The 21,069-nt window shown below is 45.6% G+C and overlaps 1 protein-coding gene across 3 annotated transcripts in view; it reads right to left on the reverse strand.

Annotated features, from left to right (window-relative positions):
* SCARA5 (scavenger receptor class A member 5) overlaps positions 1-3,021 on the reverse strand; it is a 117,616-nt gene extending 114,595 nt beyond the window's left edge. For all 3 annotated transcript variants that reach the window (XM_060155758.1, XM_060155759.1, XM_060155760.1), the window contains exon 1: positions 2,695-3,021. The gene's annotated coding sequence lies outside the window, so the exon portion shown is untranslated. The remainder of the gene's footprint in view (positions 1-2,694) is intronic.
* Positions 3,022-21,069: the final 18,048 nt, after the last annotated feature.

Below are 21,069 nucleotides of genomic sequence, written 5' to 3' on the forward strand. Positions count from 1 at the left end.
GCTTTTAAAAAGTGAATTCTTTGGAAGATAAAAGCCCCCCGGGGAGGATGGGTGGGTCCCAGGCCCAGCGTGAAGCTAACTCAACCCTGAGGCCCAGAGAGCCTAGCCAGGCGTCTACCACTGTGAGAAGGGGAACAGGGCCTGGCAGGTGGCAATGGGGGGACAGTGGCCACTGACTGAAGGGAAAAGAGGCACCCACCCTGTTCCAATAAACAGGGACAATGGCCAGACCCCCTTGCCGGGCACAGCAAACACAAATCCCCTGTTTTCACAACCTGACTTTTCTCTCCAGAGACCTCTGACCTCAGGGCTGACAGGAGGCCAGAGCTGACCAGTTGCCATCCACCTGTCCTTCCGCCGGCCCAGGAGGGATGTCTGGGGCTTCTGCTCTTCAAGTAATGAGATGCCATCTGCCCCGCACACACGGTCACGCATGCACACACACACACACGCAGGCACACACACTCAGGGTATTCCCAGGCCCTGTGGGCCTTTCCTCCAGCCAGTGGGAGGGAAGGGTGGAGGGGAGCCTGCAGCCCTGCCGGCATCTCTCTTCCCTGCCCTCCGGGGTTCTTGGAGAGACGGCTCCCAGCCCCGCTTCTCCGGGCTGCAGTTGTGTCCAGTTTGCGAGTCCCCTGATGCTGGCCCTCCGTCTAAGTCCTCCACCCAGGGAGGGCCTCTAGGTGCGGCCCTGGGCAGCTCCACTGCTGCTAAGCTACAGGGGACCCTCCCTCGTTTCCCAAGCGCTCGTGCGGCACCCCGCCCTCTGGCCTCAGTCCTGGGGAGCTGCAAAGCAGGAGGCCGGTGTCTCCTCTGAGAGAGAGAACCTCTCTCTGCCAAAGGCAACCGCAGCTGCCGTCCAGAGCCCGTGGGGTCTCCGAGAACCAGGGGTGGAGGTGTGGAGCCGGGCTTGGCCCAGCTTCCCTGTCTGCCCATCAGCTCCTGGATCAGAGCTGGAATGCGCAGCACATTATCTGGAGTGTGTCTGTAGGGCGGCCCCTCCCCTGCCCCTCCGGACCCCTCAGCTGGTGGAGCCCTGGGGAGCCTGCTGGGAAAGGGGCTGAGCTGGAGGCCAGATGCCGTGCCATGAGATTGGCAGTGTTCAGCCGGCGCTGCTAATGTTTGCTCCTTGGGAATGAAACCTAAGAATGTTCTGTCTGCCCCAGGTTTTATCTGGGGCTGCTTTTCTTTCTTGGGGAATGGGGGGCAGGAATTTGGACCTTCCCGGCATTGGTCTTATAGCCTCTGGGCCAAGCCTGTGCAACTAATTGCCAAGTGGGGTGACGACACAGCAATACCTCCCAGCCCCGCACCCGTGTGCGTGCGGCCCCCGCAGTGCAGACCCTTTGCCTTTGGGACCTCTCTGCTTCCCAGGAGCCCCGTGAGGGAGGCAGGTGGCATCGGTCTATCATATTCCCATTCTAAAGGTAAGCCAACCAAGGCCCAGAGGGGAAGAACCGATGGGTGTCAGAGAGGGTGAGGCTTCCCACCCAGGGCACTGGCTTAGCGTGAAGTTGCTCTGTCCAGGAAGCGTGTGTCAGTCCCTTTTGGTGGCCCCCTTTCGGGGGGCCCAAAGTGATGCAGGGAAGAGGGCCAGGTTAGGTGACCTGGAGCCAGGAGAGCCAGAAGGGAGGGGACCAGAGCCACAGAAACACGGGCAGGGTGGAGACACCAAAGGGACCTGTGGGGAGTGTGGGCTCAGGACACGGGGTCCCATCCCAGCTCCACTTATCCCTGGGGAACTTGGCCCAATCAGCTGAGCTCGTTCAGCCTCAGGCCATCACCTCTGTGATGGGAAGAACACACCTGCTAGCCACTTGGTCCCAGCGAGCCTCGTGTGGGACAGGGCATGTGGGAGGGCTGCATGGACAGGGGCATGCAGGGAGTCAGTGGTGGAGTCTGGTGAGAACCAACAGCTCCTCAGCATTTTCTGATCCTGGCAAGCAGCCAGGTACAGGGGTCCCTGGTCTCCTGAGGCCACCCTCCCGCCTAGTCAGTCCCAGAAACAATGCCAGTTGGATCCCTTTGCGAAAGGCAATCACAGATGCAGACCAGAGCTGAGAGCTGGAGCCTGGTTCTCCAAGTACCCCTCTGGGCAGCAGCAGGACACAATCAATTCTGCCTGCTGAGGGGGTGGCCCAAGCCTTGCTGGTTTCCAGCGTCTAACTACAGGGCTCGTAACCCATCAAAACTAAATAGAGATCACCCTGCATGTGGCCCTCTCTGGAGACAGAATCGCTAAGTCGGTTTTAAGCCCTTTCCTCCTCTAACAGTACTTAGTTCACCTAAATCATAACCCAGGGCTGGAGAGGCACAGATGGTTTATAAGTAAGTTCTGCCTTCATACGCTCCACCACTGGACACACCTGCAGGCACACACATACACGTAAAGGGACTGTCACCTGTCCCATCTGCTCCCTGAATAGGCTGCGGAGCTGTGACATGAGGCTGGCAGAGTTGCCACTAAAGCAATCGCTTCCTCTGGCTCCCAAAGGAGGGCTCACACCCACCAGCCCAGGCATCCGGATGGGGGCCCAGCAGATCCCCCAGGCTGACAGCTAGGACTTTCCCACCCAGCACTAGCACCTCCGCGCTCCACATCCTGGGGATGCTCAAACCCAGCGCCCTGTGTCCCCTGGCTGCCTTTAGAAAGCTACGCCCGGGGGCTAGGACAGAGTCAGCCCCAAGACTCACCTGAGGGCTCCCCGTGAGGCTGCAGCGACCGTCCCCTCAGTTCCTGGCATTGGCCATGGTGGCTGGAGAGCTGGCTGCTGCCACCACCCCGAGACCCAGGCAGCCCCTCAGAGCTCCTTCCCACTGCCAGCCAAATCCAGATGGAGTCATAGAAAGAGGCTGCACGGTGCCCAGGGTCTCGGGGGTCACTTCTCCAGGAGGATCAGGTCAGGAGGCAAGACTCAACCTTGTGCCCATGTGGGAGTCCCTGTCTTGGTGCCCCGCCTCGGTCAGCCTTGGGCAGCGCTCGGGAGCTGTTCTGTGGAGGCACCAGCGTCTCTGCTAGATACTGTCTGAGCTGTGAACTGCAGCTGCTCTGGCCGCCGGGCTTTATAAAGTTCTTGGAGCAGTTGCGAGGCTCCTATGGGGTCTGGAACGCGTCTCCCTCTAGTGGCCAATTTGAGCATTACAGCCCCACGCAGGAACACCCGCTGGATCCAGAGCAGCCTTGGTCTTGGGGACTCCACCCGCTTGTTCTAAAGGCCCTGCTCAAGGTATTTTTGGAACGCTTCTAGCGGAATGGCAGCTAGACCTGGCTTATGAGCCGCGCAAGAAAACCAGCCTTGTAAATTTATGCATAGGACGGAATTGGCATTGCTCGGTTCATTCACCAAACTTAGCTTAGAATTACTTTCTGTGTTTTCCTGGAGGCACATCCACCCGTAAAGGACACGGATTGCCTGATTCAGAAGAGGGTTCTGGGAGTGCTGAAGGAACTTCCCAAAGTCAAGTTCAATGCAACTCAGTAAGGAAGCCAGCATTTCTGGAGCACTGACACCGCGCAAAGGTCAGGATAAAGAGGTGAGTGAGAGGACACCGCCGGCCGCAGGGGGTTGCAGTCCAGGCTGAGAAGTGGGCTTGGGCACAGATAACTGTAAACCTAGCGTAAACCTAAGCATAACTGAAGATGTGTAAAAAAGGAGATTTCACCAAAATGTTAAGAGGGTAATTACCTTCAGGTTGAGGTGGTGATGGCAGCTCTGCCTGGGGGACAGAGCTCTGAGGTGACATTCACGAACACGCTCCCGTTTCTTGGTTACGAGCTCAGCCTTAACCCCTGAGGGTCAGACCTCGTACAGGAGAATAGTTTGCCAAGGCTCAGCTCTCCCCACTGTGCAGCCAGCAAACCACAGCTGAGTCGCAAATGTCTTAGTCATTTGCAGTGACTGCGTCTTCTGACCGTCCCTGGAAGGCAGCTACGATGTGAGGCTCCAAGACTCCGTTTTACAGGAAAAAAAAACCCAGTAATTATATCATAATGATGATGATAATAATAATAATTGGAGAAGGAAGAGGAAGAAGGAGGGGAGGGGAGCGGGGAGGAAGAGGTGAGAAAAAAACCCTTCATAATATATATGCTGTGCTAGGCAATTCCAAGTGCTTTTCATATATTAACTCATTTAACCTTGACAATAGCCCTATGAGGTAGGCACTGCTATTATTCCCACTTTATTGAGACAGAAGAACTAAGCAATATGTCCGAGGTCAAGAAGCCTGTAAGTGGCAGAGCTAGATTCCACTCCAGGCAGTTTGACTGTAGTCTGTGCCCCGAACAACTCCCCTAACTGCCTCTGATGAAAAAGAGTGTATTTTAGTCACCCATCAAGTCACCAGTATTCCTGGGAATGTAATCTTACAAATAGCAGGAAATGTGCTCAAAACGTTACGTCCAGCGATCTCACGGTGGAGACGTATATATTAACAATAAATGCCGTTGTTGGTGAGACCCTGGTGATGTCCCACTTATGTGAAGCAAGGCCTTTTTTTTTTTTTTGAATAGAGCTGATTTACAAGGTTTCAGGTGTACAGCAAAGTGATTCATTTATACACACATATATATTCTTTTTCAGATTCTTTTCCATTATACATTATTACAAGATGTTGCATAGAGTTCCCTGTGCTATATAGTAGGTCCTTGTTGGTTATCTGTTTTATATACAGTAGTGTGTATCTGCTAATCCCAAATTCCTAATTTATCCCTCCCCCACCTCCTTTCCCCTTTGGTAACCATAAACCTGTTTTCTATGTCTGTGAATCTGCTTCTATTTCGTAGATAAGTTCATTTGTGTCATATTTTAGATTCCACTCGTAAGTGATATCGTATGGTATTTGTCTTTCTTTCTGACTTACTTCACTTAGTATGAAGTATGATAATCTCTAGGCCTATCCATGTTGCTGCAGATGGCATTATTTCATTCATTTTTATGTCGGAGTAATGTTTCATTGTATATATGTACCGCAACTTCTTTATCCATTCATCCGTCGATGGACATTTAAATTGTTTCCATATCTTGGCTATTGTAAATAGTGTTGCTGTGAACATTGGGGTGCTTGTACCTTTTAGTTTGTTTTTTGTTTTTTGTTTTTTGTGCTACGCGGGCCTCTCACTGCTGTGGCCTCTCCCATTGCGGAGCACAGGCTCCGGACGCGCAGGCTCAGCGGCCATGGCTCACGGGCCCAGCCGCTCTGCGGTATGTGGGGTCTTCCCGGACCGAGGCACGAACCCGTGTCCCCTGCATCGGCAGGCGGACTCTCAACCACTGCGCCACCAGGGAAGCCCTGGGGTGCTTGTACCTTTTTGAATTAGAGTTTTTGTTTTTTCTGAATATATGCCCAGGAGTACGATTGCTGGATCATATGGTAACTCTACTTTTAGTTTTTTAAGGAGCCTCCTTACTGTTCTACGTAGTGGCTGCACCAATTTACATTCCTACCAACAGTGTAGGAGGGTACAAGGCATTTTTTTTAACACTCCTATACTGGTGTGCCCTGCCCGTAGGGGAAAGGAAGGTTGGGGACTCAAAGGCAGCCCAGGCTATTGGCTGAGCCTCTCCTTACCATTGGTAATTGATGATACAGACATGGAGGGGTCTCGTTCTCTGCACGTGAGACCCACGAGTAGGTACAGAACTATTAAACTCTAAAATTGCAGGAGGAATAAAGCTTAGCCTTTTAAACTCAGCAGCTTCAGGCAAAGGACATGACTTTCTCTCATTAATGCCTGATTTATTTCACTTCTTATAGTGATAAGATTTGTCCATATCAGTGCACATAGCGGTAGTTTGTTCTTTGTATTTTCCTTTTGGCTGAGTAATACTCCATCATATGCGTAGAGCACAACTTGTTTATCCGTTCTCCTTTTGATAGGCATTTGGGTTGTTTCCAGTCTTTGTCTGTCATGAATAAAGCTGCCCAAACAGGCAAGGAGACATTTGATAGCAAAGTATAGGAATGACCTGGGAGGTATGTCTTCTAGTGGATGAGAGTCGTGCTGGCAGCTCATGGCTCCGATGATACCTTCTTGCCACCTGAAATCAGCATGGTCCAAAAAGCTTGTTTCCATTCAATGGCAGAAGGCATTTATAATAGGCATTTTCCACCAGATGGTATTATGAAACTGTGATTACATTGAAGGAGAGTAGAACAAACTTCTGCAGTAGCTGCCTCTATGGATGTGGAAGCCAATGAGGCACATCAGTGTGCTCAAGGACGTCCTGCTTTCTTTGAATGATTTCATTTGATTGTCCCAACAGCTGTCTAGGGCGGAGATGGGGAGAGAGTTATCATCCTCAGTTTTCATATGGAGAAACCCAGCAATGCTGAAACTGAAGGTCACGACGCTGGGCTCTTGGATGCAACTTTCACAGCTGTCCTCTACCTCTAGAGCCTCTACATCTGCAGGGATTCCTTCCATACATTCAGTTATTCACTCAACAAACATCTGTTACATAACCTTCATGCAATGTATTCCAAATATTTCTACAAACATGAATTAGACCCAGCCCCTGTCCTTCAGGATCTCGGTCCAGGGGGAGAGAAGGTATGAGAGCAGAGAATCACAGCCCAGCACCCCTCAAGGGGCTCCTCGTGGCTTCAGGTTGGATGAATCTCAAACCTTCATCCTCAGGCCAGGATTTTCCCCCAAAAGGCTCTTTTTTTTCCCCCAACAAGAATCTTTTTTAAAAAACTCTAAAAAGTTTAACTTCCTTTTGTAATCTCAGGGATATATATATATATGTGACTGGGATGAAGAGGACACAGAATTTTTTTTAAAGTCCCCAGGCAACCAAAATAAAACTCTAAAATGAAACATGGGGAAAAAAACATCTAAAAAGTTTAACATATCTAAGGAAAAATGGACAAATCATAATCCAATTTGTACATTCTTCACAAACTGAATGGAATCCAGCACCTGAGTGTAGAGCAAAACATTCCAAGCACCTCAGAAGCTCCCCTCGTGCCCCATCTGGTCCCTGATGCCCCCGAACCAGATAACCACTCTCCCATATTCCATCACCACAGATGGTTTTGCCTGTTTTTGAACTTCATATCCATGGAATCATTCACTGCGTGTCTGGCTTCAACATCATGTCTGAGATTGTTCCCTCGTGCTTAGCAGTAGTCCGTTCGTTCTCGCTGCTATAAGTACTCCATTGTGTGAATATCCTTTCTACTGTGGATGGCCATTTGGGTAGGTTCCAGGTTTCGACTGTTGTAAAGAGTGCCGCTATGATCATTCAGTGCATGTCTCCTGGTGAGCAAATGGGTGCATTTCTGTTGGGTATATACCTTGGAAGGGAATTGCTGGGTCCTAGGGTGGCCTGTGTTCAGCTTCAGTAGATATTGCCCAAGAATTTTGCAGAGTGATTGTACCAGATTACCTTCCTCCAGCAAAGCATGAGGGTTCCAGTTGCTCCACGTCCTGGCCTGTGTTAGTGATGTTTATCTTTTGTGGAGTCATCATACTGTGGTTTTAATTTACATTTCCTTGACAACCAGTGAAGTTGAGCTCCTGTAACTATACTTACTTAGTTTGATTTTTTTACCTGAACTCTGGACCTGAATTCCCAGCTGTCTGTGCATCTCCGTCCCTGCCTGATGAATTTGTGTTGACTGTTCCATCTGCCGGGAGTGGTTCCCCCACATGTTTGCAGGGTGAAATCTTGCCTCCTTCCAGTCTTTTCTCAAATGTCACCTTCTCAGTGGAGCTGACCCTAAGAATTTTGTTTAAAGTCGCTCTCCAGGACCTGCCTGGAGGTTCTCCTTACCCTGCTCCACTTTTGGTCTTTTTTTCCCATTATCCCAATAGACTTAAGTTACCACATAATTCGCTATGCTTGCAAATGATTACTACTATATTGTTTATGGCCTGTAGAAGCCCAGCTCTGTGAAGGCAACTCACTCATGCATCCCAAATGCCTACACCAGTGCCTGGCACACAGCAAGTGCTGCACAGATACGTGTTGTGTGAAGATCTGGGTTAAGAGCGTTCTACGCACAGGGAGCAAGTAGATTCACAGACCCCAGTGTGGAGACAAAGTGGACAAGCTAGGGGGGCAGACAGGAGGCCTGCGAGGCCGAGCACAGAGAACACAGGAGGAAGGACCTGGATTATTCTGAGCACAGTGGGAAGGCCCAGGCCACTGCCCTTCTCACATCATCCTCTTTTTCCAGCAAGCGCAAAGGTCCATATCATATATTTAGTGTTTTTTTTACATATATCTTCACTATAATTTCCTATTTATTTATTTTTTTTAATTGAAGTTTGGTTGATTTACAATGTTGTGTTAGTTTCAGGTGTACAGCAAAGTGATCGAGTTATTTATATATATATATACATACACACACATATATATTTGTATATATATGTATTCTTTTTCAAATTCTTTTCCATTATAGGTCATTACAAGATATTGAATATAGTTCCCTGTGCTATACGGTAGGTCCTTGTTATTTATCTGTTTTATATATAGTAATGTGTATTTGTGAATCCCAAGCTCCTAATTTATTTTTATTTTTAAAATTAAAAATTTTTAATTGTGCTGAAATACACAAAACATAAAATACACCACCTTGACTATTTTTAAGTATATAGTTCAGTAGTTAAGTATATCCAAAGTGTTGTGCTGAACTGTTTTATCTTGAAAAATGGAAACTTCATTTGTTGTGCTGAACTGTTTTATCTTGAAAAATGGAAACTCCATGCCCATCAAATAATAACCCCCCACTCCCTTCCCCCAGCCCCTGGGAGCTCCCATATACTTTGTCTCCATGAATGTGACGATCTAGGTATCTTGTTATTTCTTTATTAGTGGCCTGCTCTACAAAAATATATTCTTCATTAATTTTTACTTTTAGTCTTTTCTTCATCATTTGTTTTTAATCTGGTTCAGGTGAAATATAAATATTAAAAAACAATTTTTGTCCATGGTTCACAAACCAGTGTTTATCTTTTTCTGTCGTTGTAGGCTTCATAGGAATGTCCTGGTGAAAAGTACATAATCTCTCAAAACCCAGAATTTACATTTACCGTTTTAAAAAAGTGACTATTGTAGAATTATACAGTGAATTTCGTCAGTTTAGGTCTTGTTCAGGAGATTTTTGGTAAAAAGTAGTTATTGTACACATGAAATGATGTAGGAATTTGGCTTGTGTGGTTTTATACAATTTAGTTTGATCAATAACATAGATGCTTTCTGGCTTGTCATCTTATTGTTTATCTCAAAGCACCCATCTGATCTTAACTGAAATCCATCAACCACCTCCAGCCACTAGCCCCATCGCCCCCTGCCAATAAGAGCTAAATGTGAGGGGAGGAAGAATGTACCCAAGGAAAGGGGCTTCTGAATCAGAACAGCCCAGGCCTCTGGAGAATTTATGTCTGATCAGCTTTAAGTCATTCCTAGTGAATTTTATTTCCTCCTCCATAACTTTCTATATCCACCCCACCCCCAAGTAAGTATGTATACTCTGTTAATTAGGAAAAATACAATAATTGTCTTCAAAAGATGATTCAGGGCTTCCCTGGTGGCACAGTGGTTAAGAATCCGCCTGCCAATGCAGGGGACACGGGTTCGAGCCCTGGTCCGGGAAGATCCCACATGCCGTGGAGCAACGGAGCCCACAAGCCACAACTGCTGAAGCCCGCTTGCCGCAACCAGAGAAAAGCCCATGCACAGCAACGAAGACCCAATGCAGCCAAAAATAAATAAAATAAAATAATTAATAAAGAAAAAAAGATGATTCAGGCACTGTATGCCTGAATTCGGACAAAGCCATAGACTCATAGTGTTGAGTCCAGACCTTTATCTGAGGATTCCTACTTGCATGTCCTTGGGCAAAGCACTAAGTTCTTAGTCTCAGCATTCTCACTGGACATAAAGATAATAACCCCTTCCCACAGGGTAGTTCTGAGGATCGGATGGGATGAGACAGTGACTGTGAGCCCACTAGTTTCATGAGATGTTTGTAGGAGTCCCTTGAAAAACGGTTCTCTGATCAAAACAAAAGTGTCCTTTTATTGCAGGACTTATCAGAGCCTTTAAGATGCTATTGAGCATGGTGCCTCTCCAAGAATGGGATGGAGTATTAAGTTTTCTCCCTTTTTAAGTGCACACAGAGAACAGGGCTGGTGTTCTACAGCGCAGGCTGAAGGAAATTCTGAGCTGTGATAGTAAAAAGACTTTGTTTACAATTAAACCAAAACAAATTTTAGAAAATTGTAAGTCTCATTCCTTTGAGTGCCAAACAGTAGAAGATGTCTCGTGCTACTGGCGTGTGGGGAGGAGGCGTTCATCCTGCGAGGATGTAAGATAATCCTGCCTGTCACCTTCCTGAAGGAGGGACCGCGTCCTTCTTGTTACTGCCACCCCAGGCTGCAGCACAGCCCCATAAATGTTCGTGAGCTGGACGCCTAAAGCGTGGGTTTCACCTCCTTGCTCAAGGTCAGTGGCTGCCACCGGCTCACGCTCTCCATCCTGTTTTCTTCACCTTGACCCCTGCTAGGCCGGTCCCTTCTCACCCCTCCCCTCCCCACTCACACCCACCCACTGCCTGGCCCCCACCCCCATCTCCCCAGACTTTCCAACACAGCTCACCCTGCAGGACCAGCCCATGCCCTGCCCCTCTCCTGCAGCATCCTGCAGCCAGCGGGCCTCCTCTTCTCTCCATGGCTCTTGTGCTCAGAGGCTGCCCCACCTGCTTAGGTGCCTGAACGAAGTACCATAGCTTGCTCTGAGCTCGTGGAGGTCAGGGTTCACGTGTCATACTCTTCTGTGTACCCCCTCCAGCATCTAGCCCAGCAGTAGGCCCAGCGCAGTTGGTAGGTCAACACTTACTAACGGATGACCTGACAGTTGGCTTCAGAGACACCCTGTGGTGAGAACACTGCAGGCAGGATGCCCTACCTTGCCTCCAGTTCCACCCTCCCGGGCGCTGGGGCTGTGGGCAAATCTCCGAACCTCTTCAAATCTTGGTTTCCTCATCGGTCACACTGGGTTGCTACTCCCAGGCCTTCCCGTCTCAAGGGTTATTACAAGGGAGAGCAATGCCGAAAGCTCAGAGCACTTCGCAAATGTTAGCCATTGTGTTCATTGTTCAGAGTTGACAGCCCCTGACGGATGGAGTAGTCACTGTGACGTGGCTCTCTCGCTAGTGTCCAGCTGCTGACAGCTGGCATGGAGTGCGAGGCAGCGGGAGCAGGCGCCTCCGCCTCGCGGGGTTCCCTGCTCCGCGTCCAGTATGGAACCCACCCGACCATCTGATCTGTCTCCACGTGCTCGGCTCATTTTCATTCATTTCCCAGAAGATGTGGGGACGGATGACGGATTACAGGAGACAGCTCAAGTTTTCTGACACTGGTCCAGGGTTGTAGGCAGTAAAGGCCATGAATCCCACTCCCCGTAATAGGCACAGGCCAGAGACCCAAGAGGAGGGCTGGCCTGGACTTCCTCCTATTGTCAAACTCAATGGCCCAGGGGATCCAACGTGGGTCATACAGTGAGGGGCTTGAAGGGGATCTGTCTTGGAGCTGAGGTGATGTAAATTTTGTTTGGGAATTGGGTGATGAAGTAATTTTAACGTGAGCAGTTTGTAATTGGGAGCGAAACATGTTCATTCAAGTGAATCATAAGGAACTTCTCAAAACAGGGTGAAAATTGGGGCCAAAACTTGGGAGAAGAGATTTAGTGGGATAAATGTGAAATAGACAGCAATGCTGGAAAAACTCATCTGTTTACATACAGGATATGGGATACCAGGCCTCTCAGGAACACATAAGAGAAAAAGATAAGATTTTAAATGACTTTGAGGGTGATGTAAGTCAGCAAGAGTTGAGGGAAATAGATCTTCAGCTATTTCAAAACTGAGGCTGCATCAGCAGAAGCATGGTGAGCAGAAAGAGGGAGGTGACAGAGCTCCTGCAGTCTGTACCACTGAGCTCACACCTGGTGAAGTATGTTCAGTTCTAGGTGTCTCTGATTGAAAGAGTAAGTTGCAGCTTAGAGGGTGCCCACGGGTGTGAGTAGGGTGGAGAAGGGTCCAGAAACCAACAGGAAAGAGTAGTGTTTAGCCCAGAGCAGAAATCACTCATGGGGTTGGGATTTCTGCCGACAGATGATATATGAAGAGCTGTCATGGGGAGCAGTGTTAGGTTTTATTTTTTAAATCCTAGAGAAAGAGGCAGATTTCCATTCAACATCTAGAAGCTCTTATTCACAACTGAGCTGTCTGGCTCTGAAAGACCTGGCTGATGACTGAAAATTCACATTGTTTAATCAGAGCCTGGGTAGTCTGTGCTGAACAGAAGTACCGCAGAGAGGGTCTCCTAAACCAGGTGACCGGTTGGACCCAGTGACCTCTGACATCTCTCCCAAGTCTAAGAGCGCCTTTACATGAAAAAATTTCTCCACCTTGTTAAGAAGTAACTTAAACTGATTTTGCTGCTTAGAATGCTCTGGTTGGGGGAAAGAAAGAACATTCCATGCATGCTTTTAATATTAAGAACTAAGAACAGGAAACATTATGTTCAATAAATATAATAAGTTATAATAATAAAGATATTTTGGCTACATGTCATGCCAGAAAGAGAGAAAAGGAGGAAAAAGGGGGAAAGTTGAAGAGAAATTAAGAAAGAATTATGGTGGTAAAAGAGAGGAGAACAAGGCAAATAAACGGAAAAAGAGAAGGGGAGGGAGAGAGGAAGGTGGGGAGGGAAAGAGTGAAGGAATCAGACAGAATATCAAGTGATAGAATATTTTCCTTTCTTTCTCCCCCTTCCTGAAGCGCTGGGTATATATCACAGCTAGTGCAACATGAAGGTTTTCTTTCTTTAATTTAGATTTTACGTTTATCAAAGATATGCATGCATTTTAAATAATTTTTTAAAATAATCAATTAGTTCTTCAGGTTTATTATGAAACAACAGCTCCCTAAATGCTCAAACCCAAATCCTAATTCCCATAGGCACCCATTTTCAGTCTTTAAACGGTTAGTTTTTATATTTATTTCCATCTTTCTAAACTACACAGTTATACGGCTATTTCCTGATTTTTGTGTGTTTTAGGCATTATCCATTCCCACCGTGGAGAAAAGAATTAGCTTTCCCTGCCTCCCACCTCAAACACATTCCTTCCCCTGCCGTCCTAGTCAAGCCATATCATACTTCTGTTTAGACCATTTTTCAGCTTATTTTATTATGACTATGCAGATACTATTTACAGCCAAGCCATGTGATATATTTTCTTCTACGATATTTGATTTTCCGTGGAGTTAGTAATGATCTTATTTTTCTGATTCTGTAGTTTTCTATTTGTGTATCACGAATTTTTCTCCAATCTCTACCCATCCCCCAGCATCATCTGCATCCCTCTCTTCTAGATATAATCAAATACACCAGATATCCTACTAAGTTATATTTCTGTAGATATCCCCCCCGCAAACTTTCTGATTGGCTTCAGGTAGACCAGTTGCACTCTACACCTAGTTCATGGCTATTATCCAGAAATTTTCCTTCACCTGAATCCTGGAGCTTCTCCTTGATGCTGTTCTGGGTTGGAGGCTCTGCTTTCTTATCATCCTGCCTTTCTCTTCCTTACTTGGTGGAGCACATTTATGGTAGGATACTTTTACGGAGACTCTGCACAGCTGAAAATATCTTTACTTTTACCTTCATCCTGGACTGATAGTTTGTCTTGGTATAAAATTCTAAGTTGAGATATTTTCTCCTCCAAATTTTGAAGGCATTCTACTATTGTCCTCTAGCTTCCAATATGATGAAGTTCAAAACCATTCTTATCCCTGACCTTTACCTATGACCTTCTTCCTTTCCTCCTTAGAAGTGTTTGAAACTTCCTCTGTCCCCAGTGTTTTGAAATTTTACAAAGATGAGGGTTGATATAGGTCAGTTTTTACCCATGGTTCCAGACACTAAATGGGACCTTTCAATCTGAAATCTCAGGTTCTATATTTCTGAGACATTTTCTTGAATTATTCCCTTCACAGTTTCCTTCCCTCCCTCCCCCCTGCCTTTTCTTTTTCAAAACTCTTCTTATTTTGATGTTGGACTTCCTGAACAAGTTCTCTAATTTTCCTAGCTTTTCACTCCCAGCTTCCATCTTCTCATTTTTTGTCCTACTTTCAGGGACATTTCCTTGAATTTATCTTGCAAATGCCCTTTTTAATTTTAAAAAATTTCTGCTAGCAAATTTTTTAATTTCCAGGAGTTTCTTACTGTGTGATACATTTTAATCATAGCACTTTCTTTTCTCATCAGTGCAATATCTTCACATGTCTCCCTAAAGATATTAATGATAGTTTCTAAGTAATATTTTCTTCTCCCTGTAATTGTCTCTGTTTTCTCTAAGCTGCTTATATTCTCTTTGTTTTGGTCTTTATCTCTTATTTGAGAGACGTTTCTCTAAAGTCTTGATTGTGTTTAAGAGTGGAGGACTGACTGAAAAAGCTATTTGAAAAATTTGTGGATGTGGGTGGGTCAACTCAGGCTTTCATTGTGGGGGTGATCTGAATGGGCTGTTTTACAAGAGAACCCCCAATATTTATCTTTAATATTGTTTTCTTGTTGTTTGATCATCTTCAGCCTTCTCTGGAGAGTCTAAGACTGGCAGTCAATTTTCTGGGAGCTGAAGGGGAAAGAGGGCTGAGAAGTAGGCGTCAGCATCCTGCTGTGTACTTAATTTGTTTTCAGTATGCTATCAGTGTGATAGAACCAGGCTTGATGTTCCTCAGTCTAGAAACCCCCGAGAGACCAGCCCACAGTTTTCTGTTGGGGAAGGGAAGGAACAATTTCCGCAGAGTATGGAGTCAGAGAGACTGGCTGGGAGTTGAAATGCTTAATGTACAGATTCTCAAAATCATCCAGTTTTAAGCTCTACCTTCAAACTGGTTCGAAAGGTATCTGGTACTGTCAGTTCCTGAGACTCTGGGGTGTTTTATGGTTTGTATCAGTTACTGTTGCTGTGTAACAAACCATCCCAAATCCTCATAGCATGAAACTAAAACCATTCAACAGGTTCATGGAGTCCATGGGTTAGGAATGTGGGCAAGCCAGGCAATGATGTCTGGAATTCAGCTGGGCAGACTCAGATGGCTAAATGTGACTCAAATAGCTGAAGATTGAAACAGCTGAAGCTGGAAGATCTACTTCCAAGATGGTTTCATTACTCATCTGGTACTTGGGCTGCAAAGATTTGACCTGGACTCAGTCTGTTAGGCGGGACTCAGCTGGGACTGTCTACATGGTCTCTTCATGTAATTTGGGTCTCTCACAGAGTGATGGCTGGGGTCCAAGAGGGAGCACTCTGAGAGCAAGCATTCCAAGAGAAACAGGCAGAGGCTGCATGGTCTTTTATGAACTGCTTCAAAAGTCCTACAGCATCACTTCTGCTATTCTCTATTGATTGAAAAACTCATATCCTTCCAGATCAAGTAGAGAGGACATAGATGCCATCTCTTACTGGGAAGAGTGTCAAAGAATTTGGGGGCTGTGTTTTAAAACCACCACATTAGTTTTCAAATCAGATTGTTCCTTGGCCTCTCTGCCTTCACAATTTAGGGAATTCAGTTTTCCTGAATCTTCGTTTTTCTGCTTTTCAGCTTCTAGAATTTTGTTGACATTGTTTTCTCTCCCATTCCCTTTGACTAGGTTTGTGCCTAAAAACAACAACAAAATACCAAAACCATTTTGAGTTGTTTTAGTGGGGTTCTAAAGGCAGAGGAGATAAATATTTATATTCAATCTGTCATATTTAACCAAAAGTCCTATTTATTTAATTTTTAAAAATTCTTTGCACATGTAATTTTACACTAGTTCATTATTGTGATCGATTCATCCATGATTGTTTTAGCCAATCTTTAAACACTTATTGGGACTTCCCTGGTGGTGCAGTGGTTAAGAATCTGCCTGCCAATGCAGGGGACGTGGGTTCGAGCCCTGGTGTGGGAAGATCCCACATGCCGCGGAGCAGCTAAGCCCGTGCACCACAACTACTGAACCTGCTCTCTAGAGCCCGTGAGCCACAACTACTGAGCCTGCGTGCCACAACTACTGAGCCCATTCCCCTGCATGACTGCATGGCTGGGCAGCAGCATCTCCAGAGACCACAGGTATTTTGCCCAAAGGTTGAAGCCCAAGCATCCAGGTGCCAACATGCCAAGCCCACACGCTTAACCTCTCTGCACCCTGGTGATTCCCAGGACCCCTTTGGTGCTGACATTCCAGTATTCAGTTGGGCACATTTGAGCACGTGGTCTCATATTATAGCACACCTTGGCACACATTCAAAGCACTGAGCAGTCGCTCCCAAGCTTCCTCTTCCAGGCACCAGGCCCTTTTAGGCCTAATCTTTTCTGATGGAGAGGGGAAAGCACTTCTCAGGGGGCCAGGGGACCAGTCATTAGTGGGCAGTTGGAGGAGTATCGATCCCTCAAGCATACAGCAATTTTAAAAATTGACAATGCATTCTACATGGAGAGGAACTTTTGTGGGAACTCAAGAGTTAAGGGAATAAACAGACATAGAAAAGTTTGCCTGGTAACCCTGGGGCTGCTCCATTGTACAAATACAGGGGGTCCCACTCACATGCATCCCTGGAGTTGTGCAGCGCTGCTATCTACTGTGGCCTTCCTATTTCTTCATCCAGTCTATTATCATTTGGGAAAATGCCTCACCCCTTTGGCAAACTTCAAGTTAGTCTCTTAGAATGTGAGATCCAGAAGGGACCTTTGAATTCAGTGACACACTGTTCCCTCATTTTGGAGATGAGGGGTCTGTGGCCCGAAGAAGTGAAGTAACTGGTGCAGGCATCCCAGCAGAAGAGGCAGGACCTGTAGCCAGGGCTCTTGACTTCCTCTCCCTCTTTTCTCCCCGAAGAGTGGTCCGGAGACCACTTGAGCAGCTTGAGCAGATCTGGGAGCCTGCTATATCAGAGCTCCAGCTCCAGCTCCAACCCCAAACCTGCTATATCAGAGCCTTTAAACAAAACTCCCTGGTCACTTGTATATACACATGCAAGTTCCAAGCACTGACCTTCACCCACCCAAGAAGAAATCATGGAGATCTCTACGTGCGCTCTTGTCTTCAGAATAACCCAAATTTTCCCCTGCCCTCTGGAAGGAAAAGAATTGATGGGGAGAAAGAGGAGAGACTAACGTGTGCACTTTCAGAATCTACTCGTCTGGGGAACTGTACCCTTCCAGGTGGACAGCCTCAGAGGGACATCCACGGGGCATGCTCATGTACGTCTGGGGAGGTATGACCTCACGTCCTCTCTCATCCTCTTACTTGAGCAGGCTTTTGTCTTGACTTCTGCCTTACTGAACAGAGGCCCAGCCTCTTGGCTCCCCGCCCTCTTGATATCAAGAACATGACCCTTTGAAGAGGGAGGAGGGCCTGGAGGAGTGAGGGGCCTTGGACTTGAACACCCTCCAGTGCCATTAGCTCAGCTCAGCTTACCATCTCCTGCAGTCACTGTTTTTCAGGAAGAGGCTACAGCTACCCAGGTGCTATGGGCTGAATATTTGTACACAAAATTCATATGTTGAAATCCTAACCCCCCATGTGATGGTATTAGGAGGTGGGGTCTTGGGCAGGTAATTAGGCCATGAGGGTAGAGCCCTTTTTTAAAAAAATCTTATTGAAGTATAGTTGATTTACAATGTTGTACTAATTTCTGCTGTACAGCAAAGTGACTCAGTTATACATATACATGTAACTATTCTTTTTCAAATTCTTTTCCCATTTAGGTTATTACAGAATATTGAGTACAGTTCCCTGTGCTATACAGGAGGTCCTTGTTAGTTATCCATCCCATATATAATAGTTTGCATCTGCTAATCCCAAATTCCCAATCCTTCCCTCCCCCACCCCACCCCCTTGGCAACGACAAGTCTGATCTCTATGTCTGTGAGTCTGTTTCTGTTTCGTAGACGTGTTCACTGGTGTCATATTTTAGATTCCACACATAAGTGATATCATACGGTATTTGTCTTTCTCTTTCTGACTTAGTATGATAATCTCTAGGTCCATCCACACTGCTACAAATGGCATTATTTAATTCCTTTTAATGGCTGAGTAATATTCCATTATATATATATATATATATATATATACACACACACACATATATATGTGTATATATATATACATATATGTGTGTGTATATATATAAATGTGTGTGTGTGTGTGTGTGTGTGTGTGTGTATACACACTCCACATCTTCTTTATCCATTCATCTGTTGATGGACATTTAGGTTGCCTCCATGTCTTGGCTATTGTAAATAGTGCTGTTATGAAAATAGGGGTGCATGTATCTTTTCAAATTATAGTTTTGTCTGGGTATCTGCCCAGGAATAGGATTGATGGCTCATACGGCAGCTCTATTTTTAGTTTTTTGAGGACTCTTCAGACTGTTTTCCATAGTGGCTGCACCAATTGACATTTGAGGGTGGAGCCCTTGTGAATGGGATTAGTACCCTTATAGAAGAGGCCCCAGAGAGCTCCTTTGCTCCTTTCATCATGTGAAGACACAGAGAGAAGGCCCTAGCCATGAACCAGGAAGTGGGTTCTCACCAGACACTGAATCTGCCAGCACCTTGATTTGGACTCCCTGGCCTCCAGAACTGTGAGAAATAAATTTCTGTTGTTTGTAAGCCACCCAGCCTGTGGTATTTTATAGCAGCCCAAACAGACTAGGACACCAGGCAACAAGCTCCCTCTCCCCACTGAAGCCCCATGACTCTTTGGACCTCTCTTTAGGTTTGGTTTTGTTTATAGAGGTCACCTCCACATCTCCAAAGCTAGATTGCAAGCTTTCATGAGGGGGGGCTTACTCTTGGGCATTGGAACCCTAATCAGACTTAATACATAGGTAGTGCTGACCATGAATTACTGGAGAAGGACTGGTGAAGAGCACATGTCTGGAGTGTGGAGGCAGCCAGCATTGGGCCTTGTCAAGGATGCGCCAGGCGCCCCTTGGCTCTGGGAAGACTGGCTGATGGTTATGGGCTGAACTGTGTCCCCCTCAAGTTCACGTGTGGAAGCTCTAACACCCCACTATCTCAGAATGTGACTATATTTGGAGATAGTGTCTTTAAAGAGGTAATTAAGTTAAAATGAAGCTGATGGGTGGTCCCTAATCCAATCTGACTGGTGTCCATATAAAAAGAGGAAACTCAGACACACTGGAAGACTCCAGGGAGCCCAGACAGAGGAAAGACGGTGTGAGGCTGCAGTGAGAAGGGAGGCTTCTATGAGCTAAGGAGAGAGGTCTCCAGCCAACCCTGCCAACACCTTGAGCTTGAACTTCTAGCCTCCAGAACCGAAGAGAATAACTTTCTGTTGTTGCAGCCACAAAGTCTGTGGTTTTTTGTTACAGCAGCTCCAGCAGACTAAGATGCCCATGAATATGTATAGCAAACCAGATTCTGACTTACCAAGCAGACATTATTTTCCATTTCTATGAAGAAATTGGAGCAATTTCTAGGCTCATAGTGAAAAACTTCTTCTCTTACTTTGTTATAAACAAGTGATAGAAGAAAACAGAAGACTGTGGAGAAAATGTAAAATTTTCTCCCCACTGGAAAAGAATCTGCAGCATATCTGATTGTCTTATGGCTGAGGTCTTTATTAGCATATTTTACAGCAGGGAGTGTGTACATTCCTTTTTCCAGGCATAATTACATTTCCGTAGGAGCCAGAGAACCTACGGTATAGGGTCTGATTTGATCTGTTGGTTATTAGTCCACCAGCAATATTTCTAAAACTCTATGCCTCAGGAGAGCAGCACTTGAAACACTTTTTAAAAAGGTAGTTATAGTACATAAATCTCTTTTTAAATTTCAGTTTTATTGTGATATAATTGACACACAGCACTGTATAAATTTAAGGTGTCCAACATAATGATCTTACATATGTCACGATTATCCCAATAAGTTTAGTGAACATCCATCATCTCATATTGACATAAAATGAAAGAGATAGAAAAAGTGTTTTTTCCTTGTGATGAGAATTCTTAGGATTTACTCCCTTAACTTTCATATATAACATACAGCAGTGTTAATTATATTTATCATGTTGGGCATGACATCCCTAGTACTTATTTATCTTATAACTGGAACTTTGTACTTTTTGACCCCCTTTATCCAATTCCCCTTCCCTATTCCCTGCCTCTGATAACCACAAATCTGATCTCTTTTTCTATGAGTTTGTTTGTTTTTGAAATATAATTGACCTACAACACTATATTAGTTCCTGTTGTACAACATACTGATTTGATATTTCTATACATTTCAAAATGATCACCATAGTTATGGCTATGTCACCATACAAAGATATTACATAGTTATTGACTATATTCCCCACCCTGAGCATTTCATATCTGTGACTCATCTATTTTGCAATTGGAAGTTTGTACCTCTCACTCTCCCTCACCTATTTCTTTCCTCCCCCGCCCCCCTTTCCTCTGGCAGCCACCTGTTTGTTCTCTGTGTCGATAACTCTGTTTCTGTTTTGTTATGTTTGTTCATTCGTTTTGTTTTTAGATTCCACATATAAGTGAAATTATACAGTATTTGTCTGTCTTCTGACTTATTTCACTTAGCAAAATACTGTCTAGATCCATCCATATTGTTACACATTGTTACAGATGGTAAGATTTCATTCTTTTTTATGATCAAGTAACATTCCATTGTGTGTGTGTGTGTGTGTGTGTGTGTGTGTGTGTGTGTGTGTGTGTGTGTACGTACACCACATCTTCTATCCATTCATCTATTGATGGGAATTTAGGTGACTTTCATATCTTGGCTGTTGTAAATAATGCTTCAGTGAACATAGGCACGCATATAACTTTTCGATAATAGTGTTTTTCTTTTCCCTCAGATAAATACCCAGGAGTAGGATTTCTGGATCATATGGTAGGTCTATTTGTAATTTTTTGACGAACTTCCATTTTGTTTCCGATAGTGGCTGCACAAATTTATATTCCCACCAATAGCACATGAGGGTTCCCTTTTCTCCACATCCTGGCCAACACTTGTTATTTG

This window comes from Lagenorhynchus albirostris, chromosome 7 (genome assembly GCF_949774975.1).
Source record: "Lagenorhynchus albirostris chromosome 7, mLagAlb1.1, whole genome shotgun sequence".
Classification (NCBI taxonomy): Eukaryota; Metazoa; Chordata; class Mammalia; order Artiodactyla; family Delphinidae; genus Lagenorhynchus; species Lagenorhynchus albirostris.